We start from the raw sequence: 20,282 nt of genomic DNA, 5'->3' as shown, positions 1-20,282 counted from the left end.
ACAATGATATCATGATGAATATCACTATTTTGTGATAATTGCTGAAAAGATAGTGATATAATATTTTGACATATTATTTTCCACCCCTACCTCATATCACTTCATTAAAGAAAAATCACACCCATGTTAAGTGAGGGGCGCTCTTGTCATCATACATCATCTCATACTGGCCAATCAGAATGCCTGTTGCCTGTGATTGGTTAGCTGATTTGCTCGTTTACATATGACATACATTTTCCCTTCAATGTCAATGTGTTTAATTTATGTCATATTTAGCAGAATTTTGACGTAATTTCTCTGTTGATTGTCAATGGCTCATTTTGAGATGTGTGGGGACAAAGGCTGTATATAGGAGGGGCTAGCGCCCCTTAAAAATACATCATTTTTCATCGTGCTCCTAAAATAATTTGTGTGCTACTAGATTTTTCAACTTAGGCGCACACGTGCTACTTGGAAAAATGCTAAGCGTCGAGCCCTGTCACCACCTGTCTCCTTTCACTGTCGATCACATAATCACCACCTGTCTCCTTTTACTGTCGATCACATAATCACCACCTGTCTCCTTTTACTTTTACTGTCGATCACATAATCACCACCTGTCTCCTTTTACTGTTACTGTCGATCACATAATCACCACCTGTCTCCTTTTACTGTCGATCACATAATCACCACTGTCTCCTTTTACTGTTACTGTCCATCACATAATCACTACCTGTCTCCTTTTACTTTTACTGTCCATCACATAATCACCACCTGTCTCCTTTTACTGTATCACATAATCACCACCTGTCTCCTTTTACTGTATCACATAATCACCACCTGTCTCCTTTTACTGTTACTGTCGATCACATAATCACCACCTGTCTCCTTTTACTTTTACTGTCCATCACATAATCACCACCTGTCTCCTTTTACTGTCCATCACATAATCACCACCTGTCTCCTTTTACTGTCCATCACATAATCACCACCTGTCTCCTTTTACTGTCCATCACATAATCACCACCTGTCTCCTTTTACTGTCCATCACATAATCACCACCTGTCTCCTTTTACTGTCGATCACATAATCACCACCTGTCTCCTTTTACTGTCCATCACATAATCACCACCTGTCTCCTTTTACTGTATCACATAATCACCACCTGTCTCCTTTTTACTGTTATTGTCGATCACATGATCACCACCTGCCTCCTTTTACTGTCCATCACATAATCACCACCTGTCTCCTTTTACTGTCGATCACATAATCACCACCTTTTACTGTTAATGTCGATCAGTGCTGTTTTCTGCTGTTTTCTGCTACCCCCCCAATCCCCCCCAACCCCTCCCCTCCCCCTGTTTGGGGGGGGGGGGGTGGGGTGTCTGTCCCCACTCTCGGCCTGCACCTTGTCGTGGTGAGTGGGCTTTAAACCAAGACAGGCCATTTTTACCCATTAACTCATTTACTGAATGAATAAATATGGCCATATTTGACTGAGGGATTGGATTTTTATGAATTTTGTGTGGCGCAAATCTTTGAATACCGTATATTTCCAGATAACGGCCCAGGTTCTGACACCATTTTGCATAATAACCGCCTCGTCCAAATAACTGCCCTTGTCCATATAACCGCCCATGGGCCCTTATTTGCAAACTTAGTCAGCCTCTCATTTATATATATATATATATATATATGTAAATGTATGTATGTGTATACAGCGTGCTGAGTTTGCAGATCTCCTCGTGGCCTCACAATAGCGCAACAACAAAGTCCTCCTCCACATCCCCAAAATAAATAGGCTATAGATTCATAAGTGCCATATATACTCAGCCTATGCACAACCATTTGTTTTAATTTAAAGTGGTACTTTTGGTATTTTGGTAATATACGGGTATATATTCTTTCAGAAGGTTTTTAACTCAAATCTTTGCTTCTGGTGGGGTGTCCCTGGAACAACATATTTTCAGATGGGGGTCGGCGGCCAAATACATATAATTCTGGGGGTCCTTGACATGAAATAGTTTGAGAACCACTGACATAGAAACAGAGTTTTTTCAGAAAACTGACTATTTAGAAGACTTTTTTTGTTTTTTAGAATCGGTCGGGTCTAATTAGGCTAGTTGGGGTCCGTTGAAAAGAGCATGCTGGCCAAAAATAGAGGAACATAACTGAAGACAAGCATTTATAGAAAAGCTTCTCTCTTCACCACTGGGAGTATTAAACATAAAATAGTTTTTTAACCCATTTAGACCTGAGGACGATTCTATAAATGTCTTCTAAATCCTGACAGTTTGTCTGAAAAACCCCATGTTTCTATGTCAGTCACTCTCAAACATTTTCATGTCAAGGACCCCCAAAAATATATGTAATTGCCCGCCGACCCCCATCTAAAAAGATGTTGTTTCAGGGAAGATTTGAGTTAAAAACGTTCATCCTGGAATATTATATTCAAAGATTTGCGCCACATTTTCACGATTTAAAAAAAATATTAGACCCACAAGCTCGTAGCACGGCACTCGGTGCCGCGCTATGAGCTTGTAGATCTGCTATTTTTCATAACATAATGCTTAAATCACCAAAAGGGTTCCCGCCCAAAATGGGTTCATGGACAATAGAATATTTTGTCTCAAGTATTTTCAATCTGGACATTGTAGGCAAAATTAATCACACTGTGATTTGGACCTGTAAATTCTAAAACACAAACTAAGGCACTGGTTGTGGTACTTCTGGTTTACCAGAACGGGGTTCAACTCCCTGCGGTGCCCTGCTCAATTTGTTGTTACATGGTTCATTTTCTGCTCATTGTGTTGCCTTTTCATAGATGATTTTTTTCAGGATTTCAATTCAAATATAGCAGAAATATCTGATCTACAAGATCGGCTTTTTTTTTTTGCTATGACAGTAATACATGCAATATGGCCCTCTGGAGTGAGTGTGGAAATATAATATAGTGGTCCTCTGGAGTGAGTGTGGAAATATAATATAGTGGCCCTCTGGAGTGAGTGTGGAAATATAGTGGCCCTCTGGAGTGAGTGTGGAAATATAGTGGCCCTCTGGAGTGAGTGTGGAAATATAGTGGCCCTCTGGAGTGAGTGTGGAAATATAATACAGTCAGGGCTGCACACAACTTTTTTGGTCTAGTACTCAGAGGAGCACCTGGAGGAGTTACTTGGTGCTCCTAAAATGCGGTGGCCCGTCTCGCCGGATGGATAAAAGAGGGATGCATGAATAACTTATAGCAAAACAATATTTATTGGATAAGTGGGGACTGGGGAGTCAATGGAGAGTATTGCAACTCTAGATTCATCCCATTATAAAAAGAATCTAGAGTTGCAAATTACAGCTATAGGTCCATGTGTATTCCAGCCCTATATGCACATTCTAAGGTCACAGACATTGACAAGGCAGATATAAAAATGAACACAAAAATATCCTATACATATAGGATATTTATATATATATAGGTTATTTTTTGTGTTCATTTTTATACACAGAAAGAAAGGAACATCTCCCGCAACTGTATCGCTTCCCAGTTCACTTAGCACTTTGCAGCACTTTATGAGCATGAAAAAAATAAAAGCAATTTTCTTAGTTTATGTCTGAGGAGTTTTCCTTACGGTATTTGTGGAGTGAATCTTCCGGTTTTCAATTGAATAAATACATAATCATGCCTATCATTTATAGTCATGATTCAAATTGAGTGTGTAGGCTATTAAGGACTTTTCTTTTTTTATTTATTTATCATCAAATGATCTTGCCGTGAGACGTCGGCAAGACACACAGGCAACTGTGATTTGGACCTGTAAATTATAAAACAAAAACTAAGGCACTATTGTAACTGTACAAGTGTCCACGTCAACGAAAATATATGACGTGGAAGTTTCCTTGAGCACGGAAGTGACTCTGGAAGAGCGGCTGACGCTGACGTCATGGCTTCAATACATAATATAGAAGTGGATCCCTAACTCTGTCGGTGTCTTCAGTGGTCCAGTGGATTAGACTTCCGCCTTCCAATCCTAGCTACGTAACTTTGCGGGTTTGAGCCCTTTTGATAATTTTCCAATTTTACAAGCTTGAATTATCCTCTTTCAATCTGCCGAGCTTGTTTTTCATAGAAATCCACCGTAGAGATGTTATGAGCTACTTTCTGTCAAGACATCCTCTGCAAGTGATTATTTTTCTAACTGCTGGAGTTTGGAAAAATTTCAAAATTTCAAAAAACATGGGTTATAGCCCATCGTTTTTTGAAAAAGAAAATTTAACCTCGTTTTTCATCATTTTTAAACATGGGCTATAGCCCCTACCGTACGGCATACTATAGCACACCGTTTTTCATCATTTTTGAGGATTTGAAAACATTTCAAAATTTCAAAAAACATGGGTTATATCCCATCGTTTTTTGAAAATTTGAAACAAAAATTTACCTCGTTTTTCATCATTTTTGAACATGGGCTATAGCCCCTACCGTACGGCATACTATAGCACGCCGTTTTTCATCATTTTTGAGGATTTGAAAAAAAAATCAAAATTTCAAAAAACATGGGTTATAGCCCATCGTTTTTTGAAATTCTGGAAAAAAAAATTAACCTCGTTTTTCATCATTTTTGAACATGGGCTATAGCCCCTACCGTACGGCATACTATAGCACGCCGTTTTTCATCATTTTTGAGGATTTGAAAACATTTCAAAATTTCAAAAAACATGGGTTATAGCCCATCGTTTTTTGAAAATTTGAAAAAAAAATTAACCTCGTTTTTCATCATTTTTGAACATGGGCTATAGCCCCTACCGTACGGCATACTATAGCACGCCGTTTTTCATCATTTTTGAGGATTTGAAAAAAAATCAAAATTTCAAAAAACATGGGTTATAGCCCATCGTTTTTTGAAATTCTGAAGAAAAAAAATTAACCTCGTTTTTCATCATTTTTGAACATGGGCCATAGCCCCTACAGTACGGCATACTATAGCACGCCGTTTTTCATCATTTTTGAGGATTTGAAAACATTTCAAAATTTCAAAAAACATGGGTTATAGCCCATCGTTTTTTGAAAAATTAAAAAAAGAAATTACCTCGTTTTTCATCATTTTTGAACATGGGCTATAGCCCCTACCGTACGGCATACTATAGCACGCCGTTTTTCGTCATTTTTGAGGATTTGAAAAAAATTCAAAATTTCAAAAAACATGGGTTATAGCCCATCGTTTTTTGAAATTCTGAAAAAAGAATTTAACCTCGTTTTTCATCATTTTTGAACATGGGCTATAGCCCCTACCGTACGGCATACTATAGCACGCCGTTTTTCATCATTTTTGAGGATTTGAAAACATTTCAAAATTTCAAAAAACATGGGTTATAGCCCATCGTTTTTTGAAGATTTTAAATAAAAATTAACCTCGTTTTTCATCATTTTTGAACATGGGCTATAGCCCCTACCGTACGGCATACTATAGCACGCCGTTTTTCATCATTTTTGAGGATTTGAAAAAGAATCAAAATTTCAAAAAACATGGGTTATAGCCCATCGTTTTTTGAAATTCTGAAAAAAAGAATGTAACCTCGTTTTTCATCATTTTTGAACATGGGCTATAGCCCCTACCGTACGGCATACTATAGCACGCCGTTTTTCATCATTTTTGAGGATTTGAAAACATTTCAAAATTTCAAAAAACATGGGTTATAGCCCATCGTTTTTTTTAAATTTGAAAAAAAAAATTACCTCGTTTTTCATCATTTTTTAACATGGGCTATAGCCCCTACCGTACGGCATACTATAGCACGCCGTTTTTCATCATTTTTGAGGATTTGAAAACATTTCAAAATTTCAAAAAACATGGGTTATAGCCCATCGTTTTTTGAAAATTTTAAATAAAAATTAACCTCGTTTTTCATCATTTTTGAACATGGGCTATAGCCCCTACCGTACGGCATACTATAGCACGCCGTTTTTCATCATTTTTGAGGATTTTAAAAAAATTCAAAATTTCAAAAAACATGGGTTATAGCCCATCGTTTTTTGAAAATGTGAAAAAAAAAATTTACCTCGTTTTTCATCATTTTTGAACATGGGCTATAGCCCCTACCGTAAAAACGTAAAAAGTAAAAACGTAAAACGTAAAACGTTAAAACGTTAAAACGTAAAACGTAAAACGTAAAACGTAAAAACGTAAAAACGTAAAACGTAAAACGTTAAAACGTAAAACGTAAAACGTAAAACGTAAAAACGTAAAAACGTAAAAACGTAACAACGTAACAACGTAAAACGTAAAACGTAAAAACGTTAAAACGTAAATAAAAACGGAAAACGTAAAAACGTAAAACGTAGAACGTAGAACGTAGAACGTAGAACGTAGAACGTAAAACGTAAAAAAAAAAAAAAAAAAAAACATCGTTTTTTTTTATTTTTTCAAATCCTCAAAAATGATGAAAAACGGCGTGCTATAGTATGCCGTATGGTATGGGCTATTAGAAGAGCGTCAAAAAATGGGATAAAAACGTCTAAAATAGACGTCTAAAACACGTCTAAAAATAGACGTGTTTTAGACGTCTATTCTTAGACGTTTTTTATCCCATTTTTGACCATGGGCTATAGCCCCTACCGTACGCATACAATAGCACGCCGTTTTTCATCATTTTTGAGGATTAAAAAAAAAAATAATAATTTGAAAAAAAACATGGGTTATAGCCCATCGTTTTATGAAAATTTGAAAAAAAAATGTAACCTCGTTTTTCATCATTTTTGAACATGGGCTATAGCCCCTACCGTACGGCATACTATAGCACGCCGTTTTTCATCATTTTTGAGGATTTGAAAAAAATTCTAAATTTTAAAAACATGGGTTATAGCCCATCGTTTTTTGAAATTTTGAAAAAAAGATTTAACCTCGTTTTTCATCATTTTTTAACATGGGCTATAGCCCCTACCGTACGGCATACTATAGCACGCCGTTTTTCATCATTTTTGAGGTTTTGAAAAAAAATCAAAATTTCAAAAACATGGGTTATAGCCCATCGTTTTTAGATTTTTTTTTTTTTTTTTAACCTCGTATTTCATCATTTTTGAACATGGGCTATAGCCCCTACCGTACGGCATACTATAGCACGCCGTTTTTCATCATTTTTGAGGATTTGAAAAAAAATCAAAATTTCAAAAAACATGGGTTATAGCCCATCGTTTTTTGAAAATTTGAATTTCTTTTTTAACCTCGTTTTTCATCATTTTTGAACATGTGCTATAGCCCGTACCGTACGGCATACTATAGCACGCCGTTTTTCATCATTTTTGAGGATTTGAAAAAAAAATCAAAATTTCAAAAAACATGGGTTATAGCCCATCGTTTTTTGAAATTTTGATTTTTCTTTTCACCTCGTTTATCATCATTTTTGAACATGGGCTATAGCCCCTACCGCACGGCATACTATAGCACGCCGTTTTTCATCATTTTTGAGGATTTGAAAAAAAATAAACATTTAAAAAAACATGGGTTATAGCCCATCGTTTTTTGAAAATTTGAAAAAAAATGTAACCTCGTTTTTCATCATTTTTGAACATGGGCTATAGCCCCTACCGTACGGCATACTATAGCACGCCGTTTTTCATCATTTTTGAGGATTTGAAAAAAAATCAAAATTTCAAAAAACATGGGTTATAGCCCATCGTTTTTTGAAAATTTGAATTTTTTTTTAACCTCGTTTTTCATCATTTTTGAACATGTGCTATAGCCCCTACCGTACGGCATACTATAGCACGCCGTTTTTCATCATTTTTGAGGATTTGAAAAAAAATCAAAATTAAAAAAAACATGGGTTATAGCCCATCGTTTTTTGAAATTTTGATTTTTTTTTTCACCTCGTTTATCATCATTTTTGAACATGGGCTATAGCCCCTACCGCACGGCATACTATAGCACGCCGTTTTTCATCATTTTTGAGGATTTGAAAAAAAATCAAAATAAAAAAAAACATGGGTTATAGCCCATCGTTTTTTGAAAATTTGAAAAAAAATGTAACCTCGTTTTTCATCATTTTTGAACATGGGCTATAGCCCCTACCGTACGGCATATTATAGCACGCCGTTTTTCATCATTTTTGAGGATTTGAAAAAAAATCAAAATTTCAAAAAACATGGGTTATAGCCCATCGTTTTTTGAAAATTTGAAAAAAAATGTAACCTCGTATTTCATCATTTTTGAACATGGGCTATAGCCCCTACCGTACGGCATACTATAGCACGCCGTTTTTCATCATTTTTGAGGATTTGAAAAAAAATCAAAATTTCAAAAAACATGGGTTATAGCCCATCGTTTTTTGAAAATTTGAATTTTTTTTTAACCTCGTTTTTCATCATTTTTGAACATGTGCTATAGCCCCTACCGTACGGCATACTATAGCACGCCGTTTTTCATCATTTTTGAGGATTTGAAAAAAAATCTAAATTTTAAAAAACATGGGTTATAGCCCATCGTTTTTTGAAATTTTGATTTTTTTTTTCACCTCGTTTATCATCATTTTTGAACATGGGCTATAGCCCCTACCGCACGGCATACTATAGCACGCCGTTTTTCATCATTTTTGAGGATTTGAAAAAAAATCAAAATTTAAAAAAACATGGGTTATAGCCCATCGTTTTTTGAAAATTTGAAAAAAATGTAACCTCGTTTTTCATCATTTTTGAACATGGGCTATAGCCCCTACCGTACGGCATACTATAGCACGCCGTTTTTCATCATTTTTGAGGATTTGAAAAAAAATCAAAATTTCAAAAAACATGGGTTATAGCCCATCGTTTTTTGAAAATTTGAAAAAAAATGTAACCTCGTTTTTCATCATTTTTGAACATGGGCTATAGCCCCTACCGTACGGCATACTATAGCACGCCGTTTTTCATCATTTTTGAGGATTTGAAAAAAAATCAAAATTTCAAAAAACATGGGTTATAGCCCATCGTTTTTTGAAAATTGGAAAAAAAAATTAACCTCGTTTTTCATCATTTTTGAACATGTGCTATAGCCCCTACCGTACGGCATACTATAGCACGCCGTTTTTCATCATTTTTGAGGATTTGAAAAAAAATCAAAATTTCAAAAAACATGGGTTATAGCCCATCGTTTTTTGAAAATTTGAATTTTTTTTTAACCTCGTTTTTCATCATTTTTGAACATGTGCTATAGCCCCTACCGTACGGCATACTATAGCACGCCGTTTTTCATCATTTTTGAGGATTTGAAAAAAAATCAAAATTAAAAAAAACATGGGTTATAGCCCATCGTTTTTTGAAATTTTGATTTTTTTTTTCACCTCGTTTATCATCATTTTTGAACATGGGCTATAGCCCCTACCGCACGGCATACTATAGCACGCCGTTTTTCATCATTTTTGAGGATTTGAAAAAAAATCAAAATAAAAAAAAACATGGGTTATAGCCCATCGTTTTTTGAAAATTTGAAAAAAAATGTAACCTCGTTTTTCATCATTTTTGAACATGGGCTATAGCCCCTACCGTACGGCATATTATAGCACGCCGTTTTTCATCATTTTTGAGGATTTGAAAAAAAATCAAAATTTCAAAAAACATGGGTTATAGCCCATCGTTTTTTGAAAATTTGAAAAAAAATGTAACCTCGTATTTCATCATTTTTGAACATGGGCTATAGCCCCTACCGTACGGCATACTATAGCACGCCGTTTTTCATCATTTTTGAGGATTTGAAAAAAAATCAAAATTTCAAAAAACATGGGTTATAGCCCATCGTTTTTTGAAAATTTGAATTTTTTTTTAACCTCGTTTTTCATCATTTTTGAACATGTGCTATAGCCCCTACCGTACGGCATACTATAGCACGCCGTTTTTCATCATTTTTGAGGATTTGAAAAAAAATCTAAATTTTAAAAAACATGGGTTATAGCCCATCGTTTTTTGAAATTTTGATTTTTTTTTCACCTCGTTTATCATCATTTTTGAACATGGGCTATAGCCCCTACCGCACGGCATACTATAGCACGCCGTTTTTCATCATTTTTGAGGATTTGAAAAAAAATCAAAATTTAAAAAAACATGGGTTATAGCCCATCGTTTTTTGAAAATTTGAAAAAAATGTAACCTCGTTTTTCATCATTTTTGAACATGGGCTATAGCCCCTACCGTACGGCATACTATAGCACGCCGTTTTTCATCATTTTTGAGGATTTGAAAAAAAATCAAAATTTCAAAAAACATGGGTTATAGCCCATCGTTTTTTGAAAATTTGAAAAAAAATGTAACCTCGTTTTTCATCATTTTTGAACATGGGCTATAGCCCCTACCGTACGGCATACTATAGCACGCCGTTTTTCATCATTTTTGAGGATTTGAAAAAAAATCAAAATTTCAAAAAACATGGGTTATAGCCCATCGTTTTTTGAAAATTGGAAAAAAAAATTAACCTCGTTTTTCATCATTTTTGAACATGTGCTATAGCCCCTACCGTACGGCATACTATAGCACGCCGTTTTTCATCATTTTTGAGGATTTGAAAAAAAATCAAAATTTAAAAAAACATGGGTTATAGCCCATCGTTTTTTGAAATTTTGATTTTTTTTTTCACCTCGTTTATCATCATTTTTGAACATGGGCTATAGCCCCTACCGCACGGCATACTATAGCACGCCGTTTTTCATCATTTTTGAGGATTTGAAAAAAAATCAAAATTTAAAAAAACATGGGTTATAGCCCATCGTTTTTTGAAATTTTGATTTTTTTTTTCACCTCGTTTATCATCATTTTTGAACATGGGCTATAGCCCCTACCGCACGGCATACTATAGCACGCCGTTTTTCATCATTTTTGAGGATTTGAAAAAAAATCAAAATAAAAAAAAACATGGGTTATAGCCCATCGTTTTTTGAAAATTTGAAAAAAAATGTAACCTCGTTTTTCATCATTTTTGAACATGGGCTATAGCCCCTACCGTACGGCATACTATAGCACGCCGTTTTTCATCATTTTTGAGGATTTGAAAAAAAATCAAAATTTCAAAAAACATGGGTTATAGCCCATCGTTTTTTGAAAATTTGAAAAAAAATGTAACCTCGTTTTTCATCATTTTTGAACATGGGCTATAGCCCCTACCGTACGGCATACTATAGCACGCCGTTTTTCATCATTTTTGAGGATTTGAAAAAAAATCAAAATTTCAAAAAACATGGGTTATAGCCCATCGTTTTTTGAAAATTGGAAAAAAAAATTAACCTCGTTTTTCATCATTTTTGAACATGTGCTATAGCCCCTACCGTACGGCATACTATAGCACGCCGTTTTTCATCATTTTTGAGGATTTGAAAAAAAATCAAAATTTAAAAAAACATGGGTTATAGCCCATCGTTTTTTGAAATTTTGATTTTTTTTTCACCTCGTTTATCATCATTTTTGAACATGGGCTATAGCCCCTACCGCACGGCATACTATAGCACGCCGTTTTTCATCATTTTTGAGGATTTGAAAAAAAATCAAAATTTAAAAAAACATGGGTTATAGCCCATCGTTTTTTGAAATTTTGATTTTTTTTTTCACCTCGTTTATCATCATTTTTGAACATGGGCTATAGCCCCTACCGCACGGCATACTATAGCACGCCGTTTTTCATCATTTTTGAGGATTTGAAAAAAAATCAAAATAAAAAAAAACATGGGTTATAGCCCATCGTTTTTTGAAAATTTGAAAAAAAATGTAACCTCGTTTTTCATCATTTTTGAACATGGGCTATAGCCCCTACCGTACGGCATACTATAGCACGCCGTTTTTCATCATTTTTGAGGATTTGAAAAAAAATCAAAATTTCAAAAAACATGGGTTATAGCCCATCGTTTTTTGAAAATTGGAAAAAAAAATTAACCTCGTTTTTCATCATTTTTGAACATGTGCTATAGCCCCTACCGTACGGCATACTATAGCACGCCGTTTTTCATCATTTTTGAGGATTTGAAAAAAAATCTAAATTTAAAAAAACATGGGTTATAGCCCATCGTTTTTTGAAAATTGGAAAAAAAAATTAACCTCGTTTTTCATCATTTTTGAACATGTGCTATAGCCCCTACCGTACGGCATACTATAGCACGCCGTTTTTCATCATTTTTGAGGATTTGAAAAAAAATCAAAATTTCAAAAAACATGGGTTATAGCCCATCGTTTTTTGAAAATTTGAATTTTTTTTTAACCTCGTTTTTCATCATTTTTGAACATGTGCTATAGCCCCTACCGTACGGCATACTATAGCACGCCGTTTTTCATCATTTTTGAGGATTTGAAAAAAAACTCAAAATAAAAAAAAACATGGGTTATAGCCCATCGTTTTTTGAAAATTTGAAAAAAAATGTAACCTCGTTTTTCATCATTTTTGAACATGGGCTATAGCCCCTACCGTACGGCATATTATAGCACGCCGTTTTTCATCATTTTTGAGGATTTGAAAAAAAATCAAAATTTCAAAAAACATGGGTTATAGCCCATCGTTTTTTGAAAATTTGAAAAAAAATGTAACCTCGTATTTCATCATTTTTGAACATGGGCTATAGCCCCTACCGTACGGCATACTATAGCACGCCGTTTTTCATCATTTTTGAGGATTTGAAAAAAAATCAAAATTTCAAAAAACATGGGTTATAGCCCATCGTTTTTTGAAAATTTGAATTTTTTTTTAACCTCGTTTTTCATCATTTTTGAACATGTGCTATAGCCCCTACCGTACGGCATACTATAGCACGCCGTTTTTCATCATTGTTGAGGATTTGAAAAAAAATCTAAATTTCAAAAAACATGGGTTATAGCCCATCGTTTTTTGAAATTTTGATTTTTTTTTTCACCTCGTTTATCATCATTTTTGAACATGGGCTATAGCCCCTACCGCACGGCATACTATAGCACGCCGTTTTTCATCATTTTTGAGGATTTGAAAAAAAATCAAAATTTAAAAAAACATGGGTTATAGCCCATCGTTTTTTGAAAATTTGAAAAAAAATGTAACCTCGTTTTTCATCATTTTTGAACATGGGCTATAGCCCCTACCGTACGGCATACTATAGCACGCCGTTTTTCATCATTTTTGAGGATTTGAAAAAAAATCAAAATTTAAAAAAACATGGGTTATAGCCCATCGTTTTTTGAAAATTTGAAAAAAAATGTAACCTCGTTTTTCATCATTTTTGAACATGGGCTATAGCCCCTACCGTACGGCATACTATAGCACGCCGTTTTTCATCATTTTTGAGGATTTGAAAAAAAATCTAAATTTCAAAAAACATGGGTTATAGCCCATCGTTTTTTGAAAATTGGAATTTTTTTTTAACCTCGTTTTTCATCATTTTTGAACATGTGCTATAGCCCCTACCGTACGGCATACTATAGCACGCCGTTTTTCATCATTTTTGAGGATTTGAAAAAAAATCAAAATTAAAAAAAACATGGGTTATAGCCCATCGTTTTTTGAAATTTTGATTTTTTTTTTCACCTCATTTATCATCATTTTTGAACATGGGCTATAGCCCCTACCGCACGGCATACTATAGCACGCCGTTTTTCATCATTTTTGAGGATTTGAAAAAAAATCAAAATAAAAAAAAACATGGGTTATAGCCCATCGTTTTTTGAAAGTTTGAAAAAAAATGTAACCTCGTTTTTCATCATTTTTGAACATGGGCTATAGCCCCTACCGTACGGCATATTATAGCACGCCGTTTTTCATCATTTTTGAGGATTTGAAAAAAAATCTAAATTTCAAAAAACATGGGTTATAGCCCATCGTTTTTTGAAAATTTGATTTTTTTTTTAACCTCGTTTTTCATCATTTTTGAACATGTGCTATAGCCCCTACCGTACGGCATACTATAGCACGCCGTTTTTCATCATTTTTGAGGATTTGAAAAAAAATCAAAATTTCAAAAAACATGGGTTATAGCCCATCGTTTTTTGAAAATTTGAAAAAAAATGTAACCTCGTTTTTCATCATTTTTGAACATGGGCTATAGCCCCTACCGTACGGCATACTATAGCACGCCGTTTTTCATCATTTTTGAGGATTTGAAAAAAAATCTAAATTTAAAAAAACATGGGTTATAGCCCATCGTTTTTTGAAAATTGGAAAAAAAAATTAACCTCGTATTTCATCATTTTTGAACATGGGCTATAGCCCCTACCGTACGGCATACTATAGCACGCCGTTTTTCATCATTTTTGAGGATTTGAAAAAAAATCAAAATTTCAAAAAACATGGGTTATAGCCCATCGTTTTTTGAAAATTTGAATTTTTTTTTAACCTCGTTTTTCATCATTTTTGAACATGTGCTATAGCCCCTACCGTACGGCATACTATAGCACGCCGTTTTTCATCATTTTTGAGGATTTAAAAAAAAAATCAAAATTTCAAAAAACATGGGTTATAGCCCATCGTTTTTTGAAATTTTGATTTTTTTTTTCACCTCGTTTATCATCATTTTTGAACATGGGCTATAGCCCCTACCGCACGGCATACTATAGCACGCCGTTTTTCATCATTTTTGAGGATTTGAAAAAAAATCAAAATTTCAAAAAACATGGGTTATAGCCCATCGTTTTTTGAAAATTTGAAAAAAAATGTAACCTCGTTTTTCATCATTTTTGAACATGGGCTATAGCCCCTACCGTACGGCATACTATAGCACGCCGTTTTTCATCATTTTTGAGGATTTGAAAAAAAATCAAAATTTCAAAAACATGGGTTATAGCCCATCGTTTTTTGAAAATTGGAAAAAAAAATTAACCTCATTTTTCATCATTTTTGAACATGTGCTATAGCCCCTACCGTACGGCATACTATAGCACGCCGTTTTTCATCATTTTTGAGGATTTGAAAAAAAATCAAAATTTAAAAAAACATGGGTTATAGCCCATCGTTTTTTGAAATTTTGATTTTTTTTTTCACCTCGTTTATCATCATTTTTGAACATGGGCTATAGCCCCTACCGCACGGCATACTATAGCACGCCGTTTTTCATCATTTTTGAGGATTTGAAAAAAAATCAAAATTTAAAAAAACATGGGTTATAGCCCATCGTTTTTTGAAAATTTGAAAAAAAATGTAACCTCGTTTTTCATCATTTTTGAACATGGGCTATAGCCCCTACCGTACGGCATACTATAGCACGCCGTTTTTCATCATTTTTGAGGATTTGAAAAAAAATCAAAATTTCAAAAAACATGGGTTATAGCCCATCGTTTTTTTTAAATTGGAAATTTTTTTTAACATCGTTTTTCATCATTTTTGAACATGTGCTATAGCCCCTACCGTACGGCATACTATAGCACGCCGTTTTTCATCATTTTTGAGGATTTGAAAAAAAATCTAAATTTTAAAAAACATGGGTTATAGCCCATCGTTTTTTGAAATTTTGATTTTTTTTTTCACCTCGTTTATCATCATTTTTGAACATGGGCTATAGCCCCTACCGCACGGCATACTATAGCACGCCGTTTTTCATCATTTTTGAGGATTTGAAAAAAAATCAAAATTTAAAAAAACATGGGTTATAGCCCATCGTTTTTTGAAAATTTGAAAAAAAATGTAACCTCGTTTTTCATCATTTTTGAACATGGGCTATAGCCCCTACCGTACGGCATACTATAGCACGCCGTTTTTCATCATTTTTGAGGATTTGAAAAAAAATCAAAATTTCAAAAAACATGGGTTATAGCCCATCGTTTTTTGAAAATTGGAAAAAAAATGTAACCTCGTTTTTCATCATTTTTGAACATGGGCTATAGCCCCTACCGTACGGCATACTATAGCACGCCGTTTTTCATCATTTTTGAGGATTTGAAAAAAAATCAAAATTTCAAAAAACATGGGTTATAGCCCATCGTTTTTTGAAAATTGGAAAAAAAATGTAACCTCGTTTTTCATCATTTTTGAACATGGGCTATAGCCCCTACCGTACGGCATACTATAGCACGCCGTTTTTCATCATTTTTGAGGATTTGAAAAAAAATCAAAATTTCAAAAAACATGGGTTATAGCCCATCGTTTTTTGAAATTTTGATTTTTTTTTTCACCTCGTTTATCATCATTTTTGAACATGGGCTATAGCCCCTACCGCACGGCATACTATAGCACGCCGTTTTTCATCATTTTTGAGGATTTGAAAAAAAATCAAAATTTAAAAAAACATGGGTTATAGCCCATCGTTTTTTGAAATTTTGATTTTTTTTTTCACCTCGTTTATCATCATTTTTGAACATGTGCTATAGACCCTACCGTACGGCATACTATAGCACGCCGTTTTTCATCATTTTTGAGGATTTGAAAAAAAATCAAAATTTAAAAAAACATGGGTTATAGCCCATCGTTTTTTGAAATTTTGATTTTTTTTTTCACCTCGTTTATCATCATTTTTGAACATGGGCTATAGCCCCTACCGCACGGCATACTATAGCACGCCGTTTTTCATCATTTTTGAGGATTTGAAAAAAAATCAAAATTAAAAAAAACATGGGTTATAGCCCATCGTTTTTTGAAATTTTGATTTTTTTTTTCACCTCGTTTATCATCATTTTTGAACATGGGCTATAGCCCCTACCGCACGGCATACTATAGCACGCCGTTTTTCATCATTTTTGAGGATTTGAAAAAAAATCAAAATAAAAAAAAACATGGGTTATAGCCCATCGTTTTTTGAAAATTTGAAAAAAAATGTAACCTCGTTTTTCATCATTTTTGAACATGGGCTATAGCCCCTACCGTACGGCATATTATAGCACGCCGTTTTTCATCATTTTTGAGGATTTGAAAAAAAATCTAAATTTCAAAAAACATGGGTTATAGCCCATCGTTTTTTGAAAATTGGAAAAAAAAATTAACCTCGTATTTCATCATTTTTGAACATGGGCTATAGCCCCTACCGTACGGCATACTATAGCACGCCGTTTTTCATCATTTTTGAGGATTTGAAAAAAAATAGTTTTTTTCAAAAACATGGGTTATAGCCCATCGTTTTTTGAAAATTTGAATTTCTTTTTTAACCTTGTTTTTCATCATTTTTGAACATGTGCTATAGCCCCTACCGTACGGCATACTATAGCACGCCGTTTTTCATCATTTTTGAGGATTTGAAAAAAAATCAAAATTTCAAAAAACATGGGTTATAGCCCATCGTTTTTTGAAATTTTGATTTTTTTTCACCTCTTTTTTCATCATTTTTGAACATGGGCTATAGCCCCTACAGTACGGCATACTATAGCACGCCGTTTTTCATCATTTTTGAGGATTTGAAAAAAAATCAAAATTTCAAAAAACATGGGTTATAGCCCATCGTTTTTTGAAAATTTGAAAAAAAATGTAACCTCGTTTTTCATCATTTTTGAACATGGGCTATAGCCCCTACCGTACGGCATACTATAGCACGCCGTTTTTCATCATTTTTGAGGATTTGAAAAAAAATCAAAATTTCAAAAAACATGGGTTATAGCCCATCGTTTTTTGAAAATTGGAAAAAAAAATTAACCTCGTTTTTCATCATTTTTGAACATGTGCTATAGCCCCTACCGTACGGCATACTATAGCACGCCGTTTTTCATCATTTTTGAGGATTTGAAAAAAAATCAAAATTTCAAAAAACATGGGTTATAGCCCATCGTTTTTTGAAAATTGGAAAAAAAAATTAACCTCGTTTTTCATCATTTTTGAACATGTGCTATAGCCCCTACCGTACGGCATACTATAGCACGCCGTTTTTCATCATTTTTGAGGATTTGAAAAAAAATCAAAATTTAAAAAAACATGGGTTATAGCCCATCGTTTTTTGAAATTTTGATTTTTTTTTTCACCTCGTTTATCATCATTTTTGAACATGGGCTATAGCCCCTACCGCACGGCATACTATAGCACGCCGTTTTTCATCATTTTTGAGGATTTGAAAAAAAATAAAAATAAAAAAAAACATGGGTTATAGCCCATCGTTTTTTGAAAATTTGAAAAAAAATGTAACCTCGTTTTTCATCATTTTTGAACATGGGCTATAGCCCCTACCGTACGGCATATTATAGCACGCCGTTTTTCATCATTTTTGAGGATTTGAAAAAAAATCTAAATTTCAAAAAACATGGGTTATAGCCCATCGTTTTTTGAAAATTTGAATTTTTTTTTAACCTCGTATTTCATCATTTTTGAACATGGGCTATAGCCCCTACCGTACGGCATACTATAGCACGCCGTTTTTCATCATTTTTGAGGATTTGAAAAAAAATCAAAATTTCAAAAAACATGGGTTATAGCCCATCGTTTTTAGAAATTTTGATTTTTTTTTAACCTCTTTTTTCATCATTTTTGAACATGGGCTATAGCCCCTACAGTACGGCATACTATAGCACGCCGTTTTTCATCATTTTTGAGGATTTGAAAAAAAATCAAAATAAAAAAAAACATGGGTTATAGCCCATCGTTTTTTGAAAATTTGAATTTCTTTTTTAACCTCGTTTTTCATCATTTTTGAACATGTGCTATAGCCCCTACCGTACGGCATACTATAGCACGCCGTTTTTCATCATTTTTGAGGATTTAAAAAAAAATCAAAATTTCAAAAAACATGGGTTATAGCCCATCGTTTTTTGAAATTTTGATTTTTTTTTTCACCTCGTTTATCATCATTTTTGAACATGGGCTATAGCCCCTACCGCACGGCATACTATAGCACGCCGTTTTTCATCATTTTTGAGGATTTGAAAAAAAATCAAAATTTAAAAAAACATGGGTTATAGCCCATCGTTTTTTGAAAATTTGAAAAAAAATGTAACCTCGTTTTTCATCATTTTTGAACATGGGCTATAGCCCCTACCGTACGGCATACTATAGCACGCAGTTTTTCATCATTTTTGAGGATTTGAAAAAAAATCAAAATTTCAAAAAACATGGGTTATAGCCCATCGTTTTTTGAAAATTGGAAAAAAAAATTAACCTCGTTTTTCATCATTTTTGAACATGTGCTATAGCCCCTACTGTACGGCATACTATAGCACGCCGTTTTTCATCATTTTTGAGGATTTGAAAAAAAATCAAAATTTCAAAAAACATGGGTTATAGCCCATCGTTTTTTGAAAATTTGAATTTCTTTTTTAACCTCGTTTTTCATCATTTTTGAACATGTGCTATAGCCCCTACCGTACGGCATACTATAGCACGCCGTTTTTCATCATTTTTGAGGATTTGAAAAAAAATCAAAATTTCAAAAAACATGGGTTATAGCCCATCGTTTTTTGAAATTTTGATTTTTTTTTCACCTCGTTTATCATCATTTTTGAACATGGGCTATAGCCCCTACCGCACGGCATACTATAGCACGCCGTTTTTCATCATTTTTGAGGATTTAAAAAAAAAATCAAAATTTAAAAAAACATGGGTTATAGCCCATCGTTTTTTTAAATTTTGATTTTTTTTTTAACCTCGTTTATCATCATTTTTGAACATGGGCTATAGCCCCTACCGCACGGCATACTATAGCACGCCGTTTTTCATCATTTTTGAGGATTTGAAAAAAAATCAAAATTTAAAAAAACATGGGTTATAGCCCATCGTTTTTTGAAAATTTGAAAAAAAATGTAACCTCGTTTTTCATCATTTTTGAACATGGGCTATAGCCCCTACCGTACGGCATACTATAGCACGCCGTTTTTCATCATTTTTGAGGATTTGAAAAAAAATCAAAATTTCAAAAACATGGGTTATAGCCCATCGTTTTTTGAAAATTGGAAAAAAAAATTAACCTCATTTTTCATCATTTTTGAACATGTGCTATAGCCCCTACCGTACGGCATACTATAGCACGCCGTTTTTCATCATTTTTGAGGATTTGAAAAAAAATCAAAATTTAAAAAAACATGGGTTATAGCCCATCGTTTTTTGAAATTTTGATTTTTTTTTTTACCTCGTTTATCATCATTTTTGAACATGGGCTATAGCCCCTACCGCACGGCATACTATAGCACGCCGTTTTTCATCATTTTTGAGGATTTGAAAAAAAATCAAAATTTAAAAAAACATGGGTTATAGCCCATCGTTTTTTGAAAATTTGAAAAAAAATGTAACCTCGTTTTTCATCATTTTTGAACATGGGCTATAGCCCCTACCGTACGGCATACTATAGCACGCCGTTTTTCATCATTTTTGAGGATTTGAAAAAAAATCAAAATTTCAAAAAACATGGGTTATAGCCCATCGTTTTTTTAAAATTGGAATTTTTTTTTAACATCGTTTTTCATCATTTTTGAACATGTGCTATAGCCCCTACCGTACGGCATACTATAG

This window comes from Protomyctophum parallelum, assembly GCF_964188405.1.
Source record: "Protomyctophum parallelum genome assembly, chromosome: 2".
NCBI lineage: Eukaryota > Metazoa > Chordata > Actinopteri > Myctophiformes > Myctophidae > Protomyctophum > Protomyctophum parallelum.
The sequence above is the reverse complement of the archived record's forward strand: the minus strand, read 5'-3'. Positions refer to the sequence as shown.